Below are 18,679 nucleotides of genomic sequence, written 5' to 3'. Positions count from 1 at the left end.
TATCTGCAAAGCCATGGAGAGGATCATAATGGACCTCATAAATAAAGACATAGGGAATTTGCAGACTTTGGATCCAACCCAGTTTGGCTTTGTCAAAGGCAGATCATGCCTTTTAAACTTGGTTGACTTTTTCGAAACAGTCACCAAAGCCATTGATGAGGGAAAGGCAGTCCATACAGCCTACCTCGATCTGGCTAAGGCCTTCGATACAATACCCCACTCGGGTATCATTGAAAAACTCATCAGCTTAAATGTTAACCCATACATCACAAGATGGGTTGCAAACTGGCTGAGTGACAGAACCCACAGGGTCAGAGTTGCTGGCGCCATGTCAGACTCAAAGCCTGTCACAAGTGGTGTCCCACAGGGCTCAGTCCTGGGCCCACTCTTGTTTGGCATCTACTTTTCCGAAGTACAAGCAAACACAGGAGGGTTATGGCTGACAAAGTTTGCAGATGACTGCAAACTGGGCGCCATAGTAGAAAACACATCTGACACAGATATCCTTCAGATGGGTCTCACAGAAACGGATAACTGGTGCCAGAGCCACGGCCTAAAGTTAAATGCCAAAAAATGCATAGTCATACCCTTCGGGAAAAACAAGGTTACCCCTAGCTACCAAATAGGTGGCAATCCACTGAGCACAGAAGAAGTTATCAGGGACCTGGGGACCCAGGTTGATAGTAGTCTGTCATTCGACACCCATGTAGCTAAAGTAGTTAGGAAGACCTTCTACATTGCCCACCTTATCATGAAGGGATTCTCATCTAGATCAAGGGAGGTCATAGTCTCCCTTTACTCATCACTCATCAGACCAATGATTGAGTACAATGCCCCATTCGGAATGTATCTGACCCGACACTTGCAGCAGCTGGAGAGGCCACAAAAGTTCCTCACCAAAAGGATAAAGGGTCTCAAAAATCTGTCCTATGCTGCCCGACTGAAAGAACTCCAGCTCTATTCAGTCGCTTACCGCTTGCTCAGAGGTGACCTTTGCCTAACATACAAGGCCATGTCAAACCCAGATTTGATGAATATGCTTCACCTCAAAAAATCTAGATCCATCAGAGCCACAAGGGCGGGAGACTTAAACCTCGACATGGCTATTAATAGGACGTGCTGGAGGGATAGATTCATCACCCAAAGACTCCCTATGCTGTGGAACAAAATCCCGGTACATGTGAGGCAGAGCACCTCGCTGGCCTTGTTCAAGAGAAATCTTGACCAATGGATGGGAGATCGCAGATATACCCCAGGGATTACCTCAGTGTCACTGATCTACAGAGGCACAGCAAAATAATGGGTATAGTTCCCCATACTAAAGGGGTGGCGTAAGCCACAAAACAATGGGCTAGGCTTGTAAATGCCCTCGGGCAGATAGCCTAGTATGAACCTATGAACCTATGAACCTAAAAGTCATAATTCTGTAATTGTATGATAAATGCAGTTTATTATGTGGACAATATTATTTGTATAGTGAGCACCAAATTATCATAAAACAGGTAACGTGCAGTGGAGGTAAATAGTCATATATTCCCGCAAACTGTCTTGAATGATAGTTTTAATGACATGAATCAAACTGAAACTTTTGTAAATGAAGATTGTAAACTGAATGTTCAAACTTCTGTAGCTCTGATGAGTAAATAAACTGTTCTGTTATTACTGAGAACTGATCTTTCTTTGACTGCAGAAACAAACTGCACTATTCTCTGCTGTTTCGGTTACTCAGAATGAAAGTCTCTCTCTTACTAGCAGTCATTTGCCAATTTCCTGTATCTGAGTTATACATACATCTCAACTGTACAGGTTTTTGCAGAATATTCAGATTTTTGCCTCTTATTTTTGGTGTGTTCCCCCTAAAATCTGTCCATTTCTTGCAAATAGCTGAGGATTGACAATATTAAATAATGACAAACATTTGAGTTTAAGACTCCACATTCTTTGGAAAATTCATGCTAATGCAAAATCTATTATTCTGTCAACTTTCTAAGTTTGTAACGGCAATATTTGAAATGAGTCCCTCTTTGTTCCCCCATCATTTTAGCCTTTGTCTACATTTTTTGCTCTAAGAGACTTGAGGTATGTGTTACATGCTTTCTTAACTTTGGTTCCCAAGCCTAGTATAATTATCAATGGAGGTACATAATCTGCAAATATCTGTGGACTCTCTGTAACAAATGGTTCCCTAGCTCCATGCATCTTTATCAGTGTTTTGACCTGAGGTCATTTACTAAAACATTGCTTTCTACTGAAACTACATTTACTAAAACTGCACATAAAAATGTGAAATACAAAACGAAGATATTGCTGCATCTCTAAGCCTCTGCAAAGAAAATATTATATTTATGTGAGACAAAATCTTATACTACCAACCATTTTCTCCCGAAAATTGCTGACAGAGTACTCTGCAGGATATTTTTTAAATCTACCAATCTGTTACACTTTCAAAAAAAAAAAAAAAAAAAGTTGACAGTTAGCTCTCGCTTTCCGATCGCACCTTCAGCATTTGCTATGCAACTGAGGAAAAATTCTCTGAAGTTTCCTCGATGTATAAAATTACTTTGCATAAATTTAAGTATCTCTAAAATATATAATATTTTACTGAGATGACAACATTTCTATATATAAATGAATGACTCAAAAATAAATCTGTAAATAACTTGTTTTGAGACAGATTTGTTAATCTTAAAAATGTATTTATTTATTTTATTTATTTAACATTTGTTTGCCTGGAAAGTCAAACTTGGAATGAGCCAATTTTCAATGGAGGCCTGGTTAGAAACTCTCCAGATGCACGTCTTTGCAATCAAAAAAAAAAAAAAACTGTTAGAACTGATCTTTTTTTTTGAAGGAATAAAGCCTGAAAATGATGCATGCATTTATTCAAATATCAAATAGACACCATTCAAAAATACGAATGCCAGCTGGGATTAGAGAGACAACAGTACAACGTGATTCACTGATTCATTCATCATGTAATAGCTGTAGTATCCTACTCACCATTTTATGGGATCAAAGGAATTTTTCCCTAGGAAGCTTGATTATTCAGTGAGTCCAGTTTGGAAAAGAATGCCATTCCACTGCACAGACTATGATTAAAAAACGAAACATTCTTGCTGCCCTGCTGAAATCAGTGGAGCTCTGCCTCTCACTAAGGATATGAAAAGCACCCATTTCACTTTTGGACTTATATGGAGCATAGCTTAACCCACACATACCTTGTGTTCTATAATAAAATAAACCTTCCTTTAGAAGCACATCTGACATACTGAATAGAATTCATGGAAGCTAGTAGAGCAGCGTGACTCATGCTGCTGAACACATAACAAGTAGCACTGCTTCATGACTCATGCTGCTGAACACATAACAGGTAGCACTGCTTCATGACTCATGCTGCTGAACACATAACAAGTAGCACTGCTTCATGACTCATGCTGCTGAACACTGCTAAACACATAACAAGTAGCACTGCTTCATGACTCATGCTGCTGAACACATAACAAGTAGCACTGCTTCATGACTCATGCTGCTGAACACATAACAAGTAGCACTGCTTCATGACTCATGCTGCTGAACACATAACAAGTAGCACTGCTTCATGACTCATGCTGCTGAACACATAACAAGTAGCACTGCTTCATGACTCATGCTGCTGAACACATAACAGGTAGCACTGCTTCATGACTCATGCTGCTGAACACATAACAGGTAGCACTGCTTCATGACTCATGCTGCTGAACACATAACAAGTAGCACTGCTTCATGACTCATGCTGCTGAACACATAACAGGTAGCACTGCTTCATGACTCATGCTGCTGAACACATAACAGGTAGCACTGCTTCATGACTCATGCTGCTGAACACATAACAAGTAGCACTGCTTCATGACTCATGCTGCTGAACACATAACAAGTAGCACTGCTTCATGACTCATGCTGCTGAACACATAACAAGTAGCACTGCTTCATGACTCATGCTGCTGAACACATAACAAGTAGCACTGCTTCATGACTCATGCTGCTGAACACATAACAAGTAGCACTGCTTCATGACTCATGCTGCTGAACACATAACAAGTAGCACTGCTTCATGACTCATGCTGCTGAACACATAACAAGTAGCACTGCTTCATGACTCATGCTGCTGAACACATAACAAGTAGCACTGCTTCATGACTCATGCTGCTGAACACATAACAAGTAGCACTGCTTCATGACTCATGCTGCTGAACACATAACAAGTAGCACTGCTTCATGACTCATGCTGCTGAACACATAACAAGTAGCACTGCTTCATGACTCATGCTGCTGAACACATAACAAGTAGCACTGCTTCATGACTCATGCTGCTGAACACATAACAAGTAGCACTGCTTCATGACTCATGCTGCTGAACACATAACAAGTAGCACTGCTTCATGACTCATGCTGCTGAACACATAACAAGTAGCACTGCTTCATGACTCATGCTGCTGAACACATAACAAGTAGCACTGCTTCATGACTCATGCTGCTGAACACATAACAAGTAGCACTGCTTCATGACTCATGCTGCTGAACACATAACAAGTAGCACTGCTTCATGACTCATGCTGCTGAACACATAACAAGTAGCACTGCTTCATGACTCATGCTGCTGAACACATAACAAGTAGCACTGCTTCATGACTCATGCTGCTGAACACATAACAAGTAGCACTGCTTCATGACTCATGCTGCTGAACACATAACAAGTAGCACTGCTTCATGACTCATGCTGCTGAACACATAACAAGTAGCACTGCTTCATGACTCATGCTGCTGAACACATAACAAGTAGCACTGCTTCATGACTCATGCTGCTGAACACATAACAAGTAGCACTGCTTCATGACTCATGCTGCTGAACACATAACAAGTAGCACTGCTTCATGACTCATGCTGCTGAACACATAACAAGTAGCACTGCTTCATGACTCATGCTGCTGAACACATAACAAGTAGCACTGCTTCATGACTCATGCTGCTGAACACATAACAAGTAGCACTGCTTCATGACTCATGCTGCTGAACACATAACAAGTAGCACTGCTTCATGACTCATGCTGCTGAACACATAACAAGTAGCACTGCTTCATGACTCATGCTGCTGAACACATAACAAGTAGCACTGCTTCATGACTCATGCTGCTGAACACATAACAAGTAGCACTGCTTCATGACTCATGCTGCTGAACACATAACAAGTAGCACTGCTTCATGACTCATGCTGCTGAACACATAACAAGTAGCACTGCTTCATGACTCATGCTGCTGAACACATAACAAGTAGCACTGCTTCATGACTCATGCTGCTGAACACATAACAGGTAGCACTGCTTCATGACTCATGCTGCTGAACACATAACAAGTAGCACTGCTTCATGACTCATGCTGCTGAACACATAACAGGTAGCACTGCTTCATGACTCATGCTGCTGAACACATAACAAGTAGCACTGCTTCATGACTCATGCTGCTGAACACATAACAAGTAGCACTGCTTCATGACTCATGCTGCTGAACACATAACAAGTAGCACTGCTTCATGACTCATGCTGCTGAACACATAACAAGTAGCACTGCTTCATGACTCATGCTGCTGAACACATAACAAGTAGCACTGCTTCATGACTCATGCTGCTGAACACATAACAAGTAGCACTGCTTCATGACTCATGCTGCTGAACACATAACAAGTAGCACTGCTTCATGACTCATGCTGCTGAACACATAACAAGTAGCACTGCTTCATGACTCATGCTGCTGAACACATAACAAGTAGCACTGCTTCATGACTCATGCTGCTGAACACATAACAAGTAGCACTGCTTCATGACTCATGCTGCTGAACACATAACAAGTAGCACTGCTTCATGACTCATGCTGCTGAACACATAACAAGTAGCACTGCTTCATGACTCATGCTGCTGAACACATAACAAGTAGCACTGCTTCATGACTCATGCTGCTGAACACATAACAAGTAGCACTGCTTCATGACTCATGCTGCTGAACACATAACAAGTAGCACTGCTTCATGACTCATGCTGCTGAACACATAACAAGTAGCACTGCTTCATGACTCATGCTGCTGAACACATAACAAGTAGCACTGCTTCATGACTCATGCTGCTGAACACATAACAAGTAGCACTGCTTCATGACTCATGCTGCTGAACACATAACAAGTAGCACTGCTTCATGACTCATGCTGCTGAACACATAACAAGTAGCACTGCTTCATGACTCATGCTGCTGAACACATAACAAGTAGCACTGCTTCATGACTCATGCTGCTGAACACATAACAAGTAGCACTGCTTCATGACTCATGCTGCTGAACACATAACAAGTAGCACTGCTTCATGACTCATGCTGCTGAACACATAACAAGTAGCACTGCTTCATGACTCATGCTGCTGAACACATAACAAGTAGCACTGCTTCATGACTCATGCTGCTGAACACATAACAAGTAGCACTGCTTCATGACTCATGCTGCTGAACACATAACAAGTAGCACTGCTTCATGACTCATGCTGCTGAACACATAACAAGTAGCACTGCTTCATGACTCATGCTGCTGAACACATAACAAGTAGCACTGCTTCATGACTCATGCTGCTGAACACATAACAAGTAGCACTGCTTCATGACTCATGCTGCTGAACACATAACAAGTAGCACTGCTTCATGACTCATGCTGCTGAACACATAACAAGTAGCACTGCTTCATGACTCATGCTGCTGAACACATAACAAGTAGCACTGCTTCATGACTCATGCTGCTGAACACATAACAAGTAGCACTGCTTCATGACTCATGCTGCTGAACACATAACAAGTAGCACTGCTTCATGACTCATGCTGCTGAACACATAACAAGTAGCACTGCTTCATGACTCATGCTGCTGAACACATAACAGGTAGCACTGCTTCATGACTCATGCTGCTGAACACATAACAAGTAGCACTGCTTCATGACTCATGCTGCTGAACACATAACAAGTAGCACTGCTTCATGACTCATGCTGCTGAACACATAACAAGTAGCACTGCTTCATGACTCATGCTGCTGAACACATAACAAGTAGCACTGCTTCATGACTCATGCTGCTGAACACATAACAAGTAGCACTGCTTCATGACTCATGCTGCTGAACACATAACAAGTAGCACTGCTTCATGACTCATGCTGCTGAACACATAACAAGTAGCACTGCTTCATGACTCATGCTGCTGAACACATAACAAGTAGCACTGCTTCATGACTCATGCTGCTGAACACATAACAAGTAGCACTGCTTCATGACTCATGCTGCTGAACACATAACAAGTAGCACTGCTTCATGACTCATGCTGCTGAACACATAACAAGTAGCACTGCTTCATGACTCATGCTGCTGAACACATAACAAGTAGCACTGCTTCATGACTCATGCTGCTGAACACATAACAAGTAGCACTGCTTCATGACTCATGCTGCTGAACACATAACAGGTAGCACTGCTTCATGACTCATGCTGCTGAACACATAACAAGTAGCACTGCTTCATGACTCATGCTGCTGAACACATAACAAGTAGCACTGCTTCATGACTCATGCTGCTGAACACATAACAGGTAGCACTGCTTCATGACTCATGCTGCTGAACACATAACAAGTAGCACTGCTTCATGACTCATGCTGCTGAACACATAACAAGTAGCACTGCTTCATGACTCATGCTGCTGAACACATAACAAGTAGCACTGCTTCATGACTCATGCTGCTGAACACATAACAAGTAGCACTGCTTCATGACTCATGCTGCTGAACACATAACAAGTAGCACTGCTTCATGACTCATGCTGCTGAACACATAACAAGTAGCACTGCTTCATGACTCATGCTGCTGAACACATAACAAGTAGCACTGCTTCATGACTCATGCTGCTGAACACATAACAAGTAGCACTGCTTCATGACTCATGCTGCTGAACACATAACAAGTAGCACTGCTTCATGACTCATGCTGCTGAACACATAACAAGTAGCACTGCTTCATGACTCATGCTGCTGAACACATAACAAGTAGCACTGCTTCATGACTCATGCTGCTGAACACATAACAAGTAGCACTGCTTCATGACTCATGCTGCTGAACACATAACAAGTAGCACTGCTTCATGACTCATGCTGCTGAACACATAACAAGTAGCACTGCTTCATGACTCATGCTGCTGAACACATAACAAGTAGCACTGCTTCATGACTCATGCTGCTGAACACATAACAAGTAGCACTGCTTCATGACTCATGCTGCTGAACACATAACAAGTAGCACTGCTTCATGACTCATGCTGCTGAACACATAACAAGTAGCACTGCTTCATGACTCATGCTGCTGAACACATAACAAGTAGCACTGCTTCATGACTCATGCTGCTGAACACATAACAAGTAGCACTGCTTCATGACTCATGCTGCTGAACACATAACAAGTAGCACTGCTTCATGACTCATGCTGCTGAACACATAACAAGTAGCACTGCTTCATGACTCATGCTGCTGAACACATAACAAGTAGCACTGCTTCATGACTCATGCTGCTGAACACATAACAAGTAGCACTGCTTCATGACTCATGCTGCTGAACACATAACAAGTAGCACTGCTTCATGACTCATGCTGCTGAACACATAACAAGTAGCACTGCTTCATGACTCATGCTGCTGAACACATAACAAGTAGCACTGCTTCATGACTCATGCTGCTGAACACATAACAAGTAGCACTGCTTCATGACTCATGCTGCTGAACACATAACAAGTAGCACTGCTTCATGACTCATGCTGCTGAACACATAACAAGTAGCACTGCTTCATGACTCATGCTGCTGAACACATAACAGGTAGCACTGCTTCATGACTCATGCTGCTGAACACATAAGTAGCACTGCTTCATGACTCATGCTGCTGAACACATAACAAGTAGCACTGCTTCATGACTCATGCTGCTGAACACATAACAAGTAGCACTGCTTCATGACTCATGCTGCTGAACACATAACAAGTAGCACTGCTTCATGACTCATGCTGCTGAACACATAACAAGTAGCACTGCTTCATGACTCATGCTGCTGAACACATAACAAGTAGCACTGCTTCATGACTCATGCTGCTGAACACATAACAAGTAGCACTGCTTCATGACTCATGCTGCTGAACACATAACAAGTAGCACTGCTTCATGACTCATGCTGCTGAACACATAACAAGTAGCACTGCTTCATGACTCATGCTGCTGAACACATAACAAGTAGCACTGCTTCATGACTCATGCTGCTGAACACATAACAAGTAGCACTGCTTCATGACTCATGCTGCTGAACACATAACAAGTAGCACTGCTTCATGACTCATGCTGCTGAACACATAACAAGTAGCACTGCTTCATGACTCATGCTGCTGAACACATAACAGGTAGCACTGCTTCATGACTCATGCTGCTGAACACATAACAAGTAGCACTGCTTCATGACTCATGCTGCTGAACACATAACAGGTAGCACTGCTTCATGACTCATGCTGCTGAACACATAACAAGTAGCACTGCTTCATGACTCATGCTGCTGAACACATAACAAGTAGCACTGCTTCATGACTCATGCTGCTGAACACATAACAAGTAGCACTGCTTCATGACTCATGCTGCTGAACACATAACAAGTAGCACTGCTTCATGACTCATGCTGCTGAACACATAACAAGTAGCACTGCTTCATGACTCATGCTGCTGAACACATAACAAGTAGCACTGCTTCATGACTCATGCTGCTGAACACATAACAAGTAGCACTGCTTCATGACTCATGCTGCTGAACACATAACAAGTAGCACTGCTTCATGACTCATGCTGCTGAACACATAACAAGTAGCACTGCTTCATGACTCATGCTGCTGAACACATAACAAGTAGCACTGCTTCATGACTCATGCTGCTGAACACATAACAAGTAGCACTGCTTCATGACTCATGCTGCTGAACACATAACAAGTAGCACTGCTTCATGACTCATGCTGCTGAACACATAACAAGTAGCACTGCTTCATGACTCATGCTGCTGAACACATAACAAGTAGCACTGCTTCATGACTCATGCTGCTGAACACATAACAAGTAGCACTGCTTCATGACTCATGCTGCTGAACACATAACAAGTAGCACTGCTTCATGACTCATGCTGCTGAACACATAACAAGTAGCACTGCTTCATGACTCATGCTGCTGAACACATAACAAGTAGCACTGCTTCATGACTCATGCTGCTGAACACATAACAAGTAGCACTGCTTCATGACTCATGCTGCTGAACACATAACAAGTAGCACTGCTTCATGACTCATGCTGCTGAACACATAACAAGTAGCACTGCTTCATGACTCATGCTGCTGAACACATAACAAGTAGCACTGCTTCATGACTCATGCTGCTGAACACATAACAAGTAGCACTGCTTCATGACTCATGCTGCTGAACACATAACAAGTAGCACTGCTTCATGACTCATGCTGCTGAACACATAACAAGTAGCACTGCTTCATGACTCATGCTGCTGAACACATAACAAGTAGCACTGCTTCATGACTCATGCTGCTGAACACATAACAAGTAGCACTGCTTCATGACTCATGCTGCTGAACACATAACAAGTAGCACTGCTTCATGACTCATGCTGCTGAACACATAACAAGTAGCACTGCTTCATGACTCATGCTGCTGAACACATAACAAGTAGCACTGCTTCATGACTCATGCTGCTGAACACATAACAAGTAGCACTGCTTCATGACTCATGCTGCTGAACACATAACAAGTAGCACTGCTTCATGACTCATGCTGCTGAACACATAACAAGTAGCACTGCTTCATGACTCATGCTGCTGAACACATAACAGGTAGCACTGCTTCATGACTCATGCTGCTGAACACATAACAAGTAGCACTGCTTCATGACTCATGCTGCTGAACACATAACAAGTAGCACTGCTTCATGACTCATGCTGCTGAACACATAACAGGTAGCACTGCTTCATGACTCATGCTGCTGAACACATAACAAGTAGCACTGCTTCATGACTCATGCTGCTGAACACATAACAAGTAGCACTGCTTCATGACTCATGCTGCTGAACACATAACAAGTAGCACTGCTTCATGACTCATGCTGCTGAACACATAACAAGTAGCACTGCTTCATGACTCATGCTGCTGAACACATAACAAGTAGCACTGCTTCATGACTCATGCTGCTGAACACATAACAAGTAGCACTGCTTCATGACTCATGCTGCTGAACACATAACAAGTAGCACTGCTTCATGACTCATGCTGCTGAACACATAACAAGTAGCACTGCTTCATGACTCATGCTGCTGAACACATAACAAGTAGCACTGCTTCATGACTCATGCTGCTGAACACATAACAAGTAGCACTGCTTCATGACTCATGCTGCTGAACACATAACAAGTAGCACTGCTTCATGACTCATGCTGCTGAACACATAACAAGTAGCACTGCTTCATGACTCATGCTGCTGAACACATAACAAGTAGCACTGCTTCATGACTCATGCTGCTGAACACATAACAAGTAGCACTGCTTCATGACTCATGCTGCTGAACACATAACAAGTAGCACTGCTTCATGACTCATGCTGCTGAACACATAACAAGTAGCACTGCTTCATGACTCATGCTGCTGAACACATAACAAGTAGCACTGCTTCATGACTCATGCTGCTGAACACATAACAAGTAGCACTGCTTCATGACTCATGCTGCTGAACACATAACAGGTAGCACTGCTTCATGACTCATGCTGCTGAACACATAACAAGTAGCACTGCTTCATGACTCATGCTGCTGAACACATAACAAGTAGCACTGCTTCATGACTCATGCTGCTGAACACATAACAAGTAGCACTGCTTCATGACTCATGCTGCTGAACACATAACAAGTAGCACTGCTTCATGACTCATGCTGCTGAACACATAACAGGTAGCACTGCTTCATGACTCATGCTGCTGAACACATAACAAGTAGCACTGCTTCATGACTCATGCTGCTGAACACATAACAAGTAGCACTGCTTCATGACTCATGCTGCTGAACACATAACAGGTAGCACTGCTTCATGACTCATGCTGCTGAACACATAACAAGTAGCACTGCTTCATGACTCATGCTGCTGAACACATAACAAGTAGCACTGCTTCATGACTCATGCTGCTGAACACATAACAAGTAGCACTGCTTCATGACTCATGCTGCTGAACACATAACAGGTAGCACTGCTTCATGACTCATGCTGCTGAACACATAACAAGTAGCACTGCTTCATGACTCATGCTGCTGAACACATAACAAGTAGCACTGCTTCATGACTCATGCTGCTGAACACATAACAAGTAGCACTGCTTCATGACTCATGCTGCTGAACACATAACAAGTAGCACTGCTTCATGACTCATGCTGCTGAACACATAACAAGTAGCACTGCTTCATGACTCATGCTGCTGAACACATAACAAGTAGCACTGCTTCATGACTCATGCTGCTGAACACATAACAGGTAGCACTGCTTCATGACTCATGCTGCTGAACACATAACAAGTAGCACTGCTTCATGACTCATGCTGCTGAACACATAACAAGTAGCACTGCTTCATGACTCATGCTGCTGAACACATAACAAGTAGCACTGCTTCATGACTCATGCTGCTGAACACATAACAAGTAGCACTGCTTCATGACTCATGCTGCTGAACACATAACAAGTAGCACTGCTTCATGACTCATGCTGCTGAACACATAACAAGTAGCACTGCTTCATGACTCATGCTGCTGAACACATAACAAGTAGCACTGCTTCATGACTCATGCTGCTGAACACATAACAAGTAGCACTGCTTCATGACTCATGCTGCTGAACACATAACAAGTAGCACTGCTTCATGACTCATGCTGCTGAACACATAACAAGTAGCACTGCTTCATGACTCATGCTGCTGAACACATAACAAGTAGCACTGCTTCATGACTCATGCTGCTGAACACATAACAAGTAGCACTGCTTCATGACTCATGCTGCTGAACACATAACAAGTAGCACTGCTTCATGACTCATGCTGCTGAACACATAACAAGTAGCACTGCTTCATGACTCATGCTGCTGAACACATAACAAGTAGCACTGCTTCATGACTCATGCTGCTGAACACATAACAAGTAGCACTGCTTCATGACTCATGCTGCTGAACACATAACAAGTAGCACTGCTTCATGACTCATGCTGCTGAACACATAACAGGTAGCACTGCTTCATGACTCATGCTGCTGAACACATAACAAGTAGCACTGCTTCATGACTCATGCTGCTGAACACATAATAGCACTGCTTCATGACTCATGCTGCTGAACACATAACAAGTAGCACTGCTTCATGACTCATGCTGCTGAACACATAACAAGTAGCACTGCTTCATGACTCATGCTGCTGAACACATAACAAGTAGCACTGCTTCATGACTCATGCTGCTGAACACATAACAAGTAGCACTGCTTCATGACTCATGCTGCTGAACACATAACAAGTAGCACTGCTTCATGACTCATGCTGCTGAACACATAACAAGTAGCACTGCTTCATGACTCATGCTGCTGAACACATAACAAGTAGCACTGCTTCATGACTCATGCTGCTGAACACATAACAAGTAGCACTGCTTCATGACTCATGCTGCTGAACACATAACAAGTAGCACTGCTTCATGACTCATGCTGCTGAACACATAACAGGTAGCACTGCTTCATGACTCATGCTGCTGAACACATAACAAGTAGCACTGCTTCATGACTCATGCTGCTGAACACATAACAAGTAGCACTGCTTCATGACTCATGCTGCTGAACACATAACAGGTAGCACTGCTTCATGACTCATGCTGCTGAACACATAACAAGTAGCACTGCTTCATGACTCATGCTGCTGAACACATAACAAGTAGCACTGCTTCATGACTCATGCTGCTGAACACATAACAAGTAGCACTGCTTCATGACTCATGCTGCTGAACACATAACAAGTAGCACTGCTTCATGACTCATGCTGCTGAACACATAACAAGTAGCACTGCTTCATGACTCATGCTGCTGAACACATAACCAGTAGCACTGCTTCATGACTCATGCTGCTGAACACATAACAAGTAGCACTGCTTCATGACTCATGCTGCTGAACACATAACAAGTAGCACTGCTTCATGACTCATGCTGCTGAACACATAACAAGTAGCACTGCTTCATGACTCATGCTGCTGAACACATAACCAGTAGCACTGCTTCATGACTCATGCTGCTGAACACATAACAAGTAGCACTGCTTCATGACTCATGCTGCTGAACACATAACAAGTAGCACTGCTTCATGACTCATGCTGCTGAACACATAACAGGTAGCACTGCTTCATGACTCATGCTGCTGAACACATAACAAGTAGCACTGCTTCATGACTCATGCTGCTGAACACATAACAAGTAGCACTGCTTCATGACTCATGCTGCTGAACACATAACAAGTAGCACTGCTTCATGACTCATGCTGCTGAACACATAACAAGTAGCACTGCTTCATGACTCATGCTGCTGAACACATAACAAGTAGCACTGCTTCATGACTCATGCTGTTGCTTTTTTAAAAATAGTAACTCTCCACTAAACCTTAACTTTTTAAACAGGTAAAACTCAAGTTACCTACTTTCACATCTAACTTCTCTAGTGCACACTGCACAGTGCATTCTTTTCAATCTTACCTTTAAGCATCCCTGTGACTAGCACTTTCACTAATACCTGCTGGAAATTACTAGGAAGCCTTAAACTCATACAAACACTGAACTCTCCTTGTTAACAAGGAGAAATTAATAGTAGGCACTAAACAGCCTATAATTGCAAAGTACCTTGCTAAGGAAACAGCTCCTACACTTTACAAAGAAAAAATAAAAAGCCCCAAACCAGGCATGTCCAAGGGTCAGCTTCGGTGATTTCTCCTGTCCACCTGGTGAATCTGGGCATACTGGGGTAATGCAGCAATTGCCTCATGTACACAGACAACCCTCTCCTCCTAACACCCAACACTACAACCTGTGAGAGATGCACTTACATAGCCAAAATGGAAGCAAAGCTCTCTCCACCCAAGATTGTGCTAAACAGTCAAGAGGAGAAGGTTAACACCCACACTACACCTCAAGCAACACATAGCCCTTCTAAACCCGCACCACCAACACCCACATATAGCAACACTAAATCCACATATGCAGAGGCCCTTAACTGTAACCTGCCCAAGCAACAAAGATTTCTGAAGCTGAAACGCAAACAAGCACCAATCACAACCAATGTGTCACATAGTTCACAACACCAGTGTGCCACCCAGCAACAGCCCCTAAGGCAAGACAATGTACCTAACACTTTAGTCATAGGTGACTCTATAGTCCGGCACACTGTTGTCCCCTCTCACCAGGTTGAATAAGGAGAAAATTACAGTCAGCTTCCTGTCAGGTTCCAGGATCTGCCACATAACGCATGCACTCAAGTCACTCCACAACAAGTACAAATATGACTCTGTCATTGTCCATATTGGAGTGAATGACTTGAGACGTACCTCCCTGGACAACATGAAAAGAGACATGGAAGAGCTCGCGGATCATGTGGCCCAGGCAGGTATGACCCTAGCCCTGAGTAGCATCCTGCCTTCGCCCAGAATGATACCACAATATAAGGATAAAATGATTGACTTCAACAATTGGCTAAGCTTATCGTGTCATTCAAAGGGGATCCAGTATCTGTCTGCCTGGGATGACATGATTGACAGACCATGATGCTTTGCCAGAGATGGTCTGCACTTGTCACCCCTGGGATTCAGGTTACCGGCTAAGGCTCTTGCCACCCCTATAGTGCCTTTTTTAGGCAAACTTCAAAGGACAAAACCACCACCATAACAGGTACAAGCATGCAAAATCTGAAGGTAATGCTACTCACTGCTAGAAGTCTAAACCTCAAAATGCACTCTCTCGAGGCACTCCTAAAAATGGAGAACATTGATATCTGTGCAGTAACTGAGACCTGGTTCAAGGCTCCAGAGAGCACCCCTGCAATACCAGGCTACAACTCTTACCACACTTTTCGGCCACCAAACCAGGACCGAAACACTAAAGGTGGAGGAGTGTCAATATTCACCAAGGATATTCAAACCACCAGGCTAGTTGGCCTACACAATGTGTCTGAAATTCTCCAAGTGCAACTAACACTAGGTAAGACTGTAATCCAAATTGTAGCTTGCTACAGATCCCCCACGATATCCCAAGATTCTCATTATACCTTTCTAAACATACTGGAAAATATTAAGATAGAACCAAACACCCGAATACTGGGTGATTTTAACTACCCTGCCATTAACTGGGAAAACTACTCATGTCCCAACACCTTTGCGCAACGGTTCTTGGAATTCATAAATTCCAACGCCCTGGATCAACTAATCCATAGTCCCACCAGGGGCTCCAATATCCTAAACCTGGTCATTACCAACATGGGAAATCAATGCTCCATATCTATGGTCACCCCCTCGTTAGTCAGGTCTGACCATAAGCTAATCACCCTTAACATCCACATCCCACCCCCACCCCCCAGTAAAAGAACCAACATAAAAAACTTCTCCAAAGCCAACTTCATGCTACTCAAGTCAGAAGTGACAAACTTCATGACACCCATGCAGATGGGAACTGAATGTTCAACTGCTGAATCCTACACTAAGGCACTGTACGAGCACATCCACTCATGCATGAATCGTGCCATCCCAAATAGAACCAAAATGCTCTCATCCAAGAAAAGGAAGCCAATCTGGTGGTCCCCTGCCATAAACAAACTTTACAACAAAAGGAAGAAACTTTTGCAGAAAAGAGGAAAATCCCAGGATGCAAAAAAAATCCCTTACTAGCCTCAGTAAGAAACTGAGATGCCTCATAAAATCCTCCAAAGCTAGTTACGAAAATAAAATTGCCAAAGATTCCAAAGACAACCACAAAGCATTCTATAACTATGTCAAGAATCTAAATGGCAATGCTCAGATCTGCTCTGAGCTAAAACAGAATGGCATTAAATATACTGATCCGAAGGATATTGCCAATATCCTGGCAGATCGAGTCAGTGCCAACTTCACCCCCCTCTCACCCCCTAAATGGCTCATCTCAATACCGGAAGATTGCCAAATTCCAGTAATAATGGCCACACAGGTACAAAACGCACTCTCTAAAGCCAAGAATACAGCATCCATGGGACCAGATGACATCCCGGGCTGTGTACTACATGAACTACAATATGAACTGGCACCTCACCTAAGTGTCATGTTTAATCATAGCCTCACCTCAGGTTTTGTGCCCACTGAGTGGCGCAGAGCTACAGTTATCCCAATCCACAAGGGGGGATCCAACTTGTATCCTGGAAACTACCGTTCCATCAGTCTGACAAGCCTTATCTGCAAGGCCATGGAGCGTATTATCATGGAACTTATAAACAAAGACATTGGCAACCTTCAAACACTGCACCCCACCCAGTTTGGGTTTGTGAAGGGCCGATCTTGCTTCCTGAACCTGATTGACTTCTTTGAATCAGTCTCCAGAGCCATGGATAAGGGTAAGGTGGTCCACACAGCCTATCTAGACATTGCCAAGGCCTTTGACACCATCCCCCACTCTGGAATCATAGAAAAACTTACTAAGTTGGGTATTAATCCCTATGTCACCCATGGGTTGCTAAATGGCTTACTGATAGAACCCACACTGTAAAAGTAGCCGACTCCAAATCCAGCTCCAGACAAGTGACAAGTGGAGTACCTCAGGGTTCAGTCCTGGGGCAGCTCTTGTTTGGCATCTACTTCTCTGAAGTACAGGTAAACACTAAGGGACTCTGGCTAACAAAGTTTGCAGATGACTGCAAACTGGGAGCCATTATTGAATCCCCAAATGATGTGGATACTCTACAAAAGGGCCTTACAGAAACAGATGCTTGGTGCCAGAGCCATGGGCTCAAGCTCAATGCCAAGAAATGTATTGTTATCTCCTTTGGGAAAAAACATGTATCCATGAATTACCATATAGGTCGCAGTAAACTAAGCACAGAAAGTGTGATAAGAGACTTAGGTACACAGGTGGACAGTGGTCTCACCTTCGATAACCACATCGCCACAACAGTCTGGAAATCCTTCTATGTGGCACACCTCATCATGAAGGGCTTTTCATCCAGAAAAAAAGGAGGTCATTGTCCCACTGTACTCATCCCTCATTAGACCCATTATAGAATACAACGCCCCATTTGGAATGTACCTCTCAAGACATCTGCAACAACTGGAAAGGCCTCAGAAATACCTCACTAAAAGAATCACAGGCCTAAAGCAGATGCCCTACGCTGACCGCCTTAAAAAACTCCAGCTATACTCTGTCGCATATCGTCTACTCAGAGGCGATCTCTGCTTAACATGCAAGGCCTTGTCAAACCCAGAGCTGTTGGACATGCTACACCTAAAGAAATCCCAATCCCTCAGAGCTACACGCTCCAGGGA

The sequence above is a fragment of the Protopterus annectens genome, chromosome 1.part1 (assembly GCF_019279795.1).
Source record: "Protopterus annectens isolate FY-2018-M chromosome 1.part1, PAN1.0, whole genome shotgun sequence".
In the NCBI taxonomy this organism is placed as follows: Eukaryota; Metazoa; Chordata; order Ceratodontiformes; family Protopteridae; genus Protopterus; species Protopterus annectens.
The sequence above is the reverse complement of the archived record's forward strand: the minus strand, read 5'-3'. Positions refer to the sequence as shown.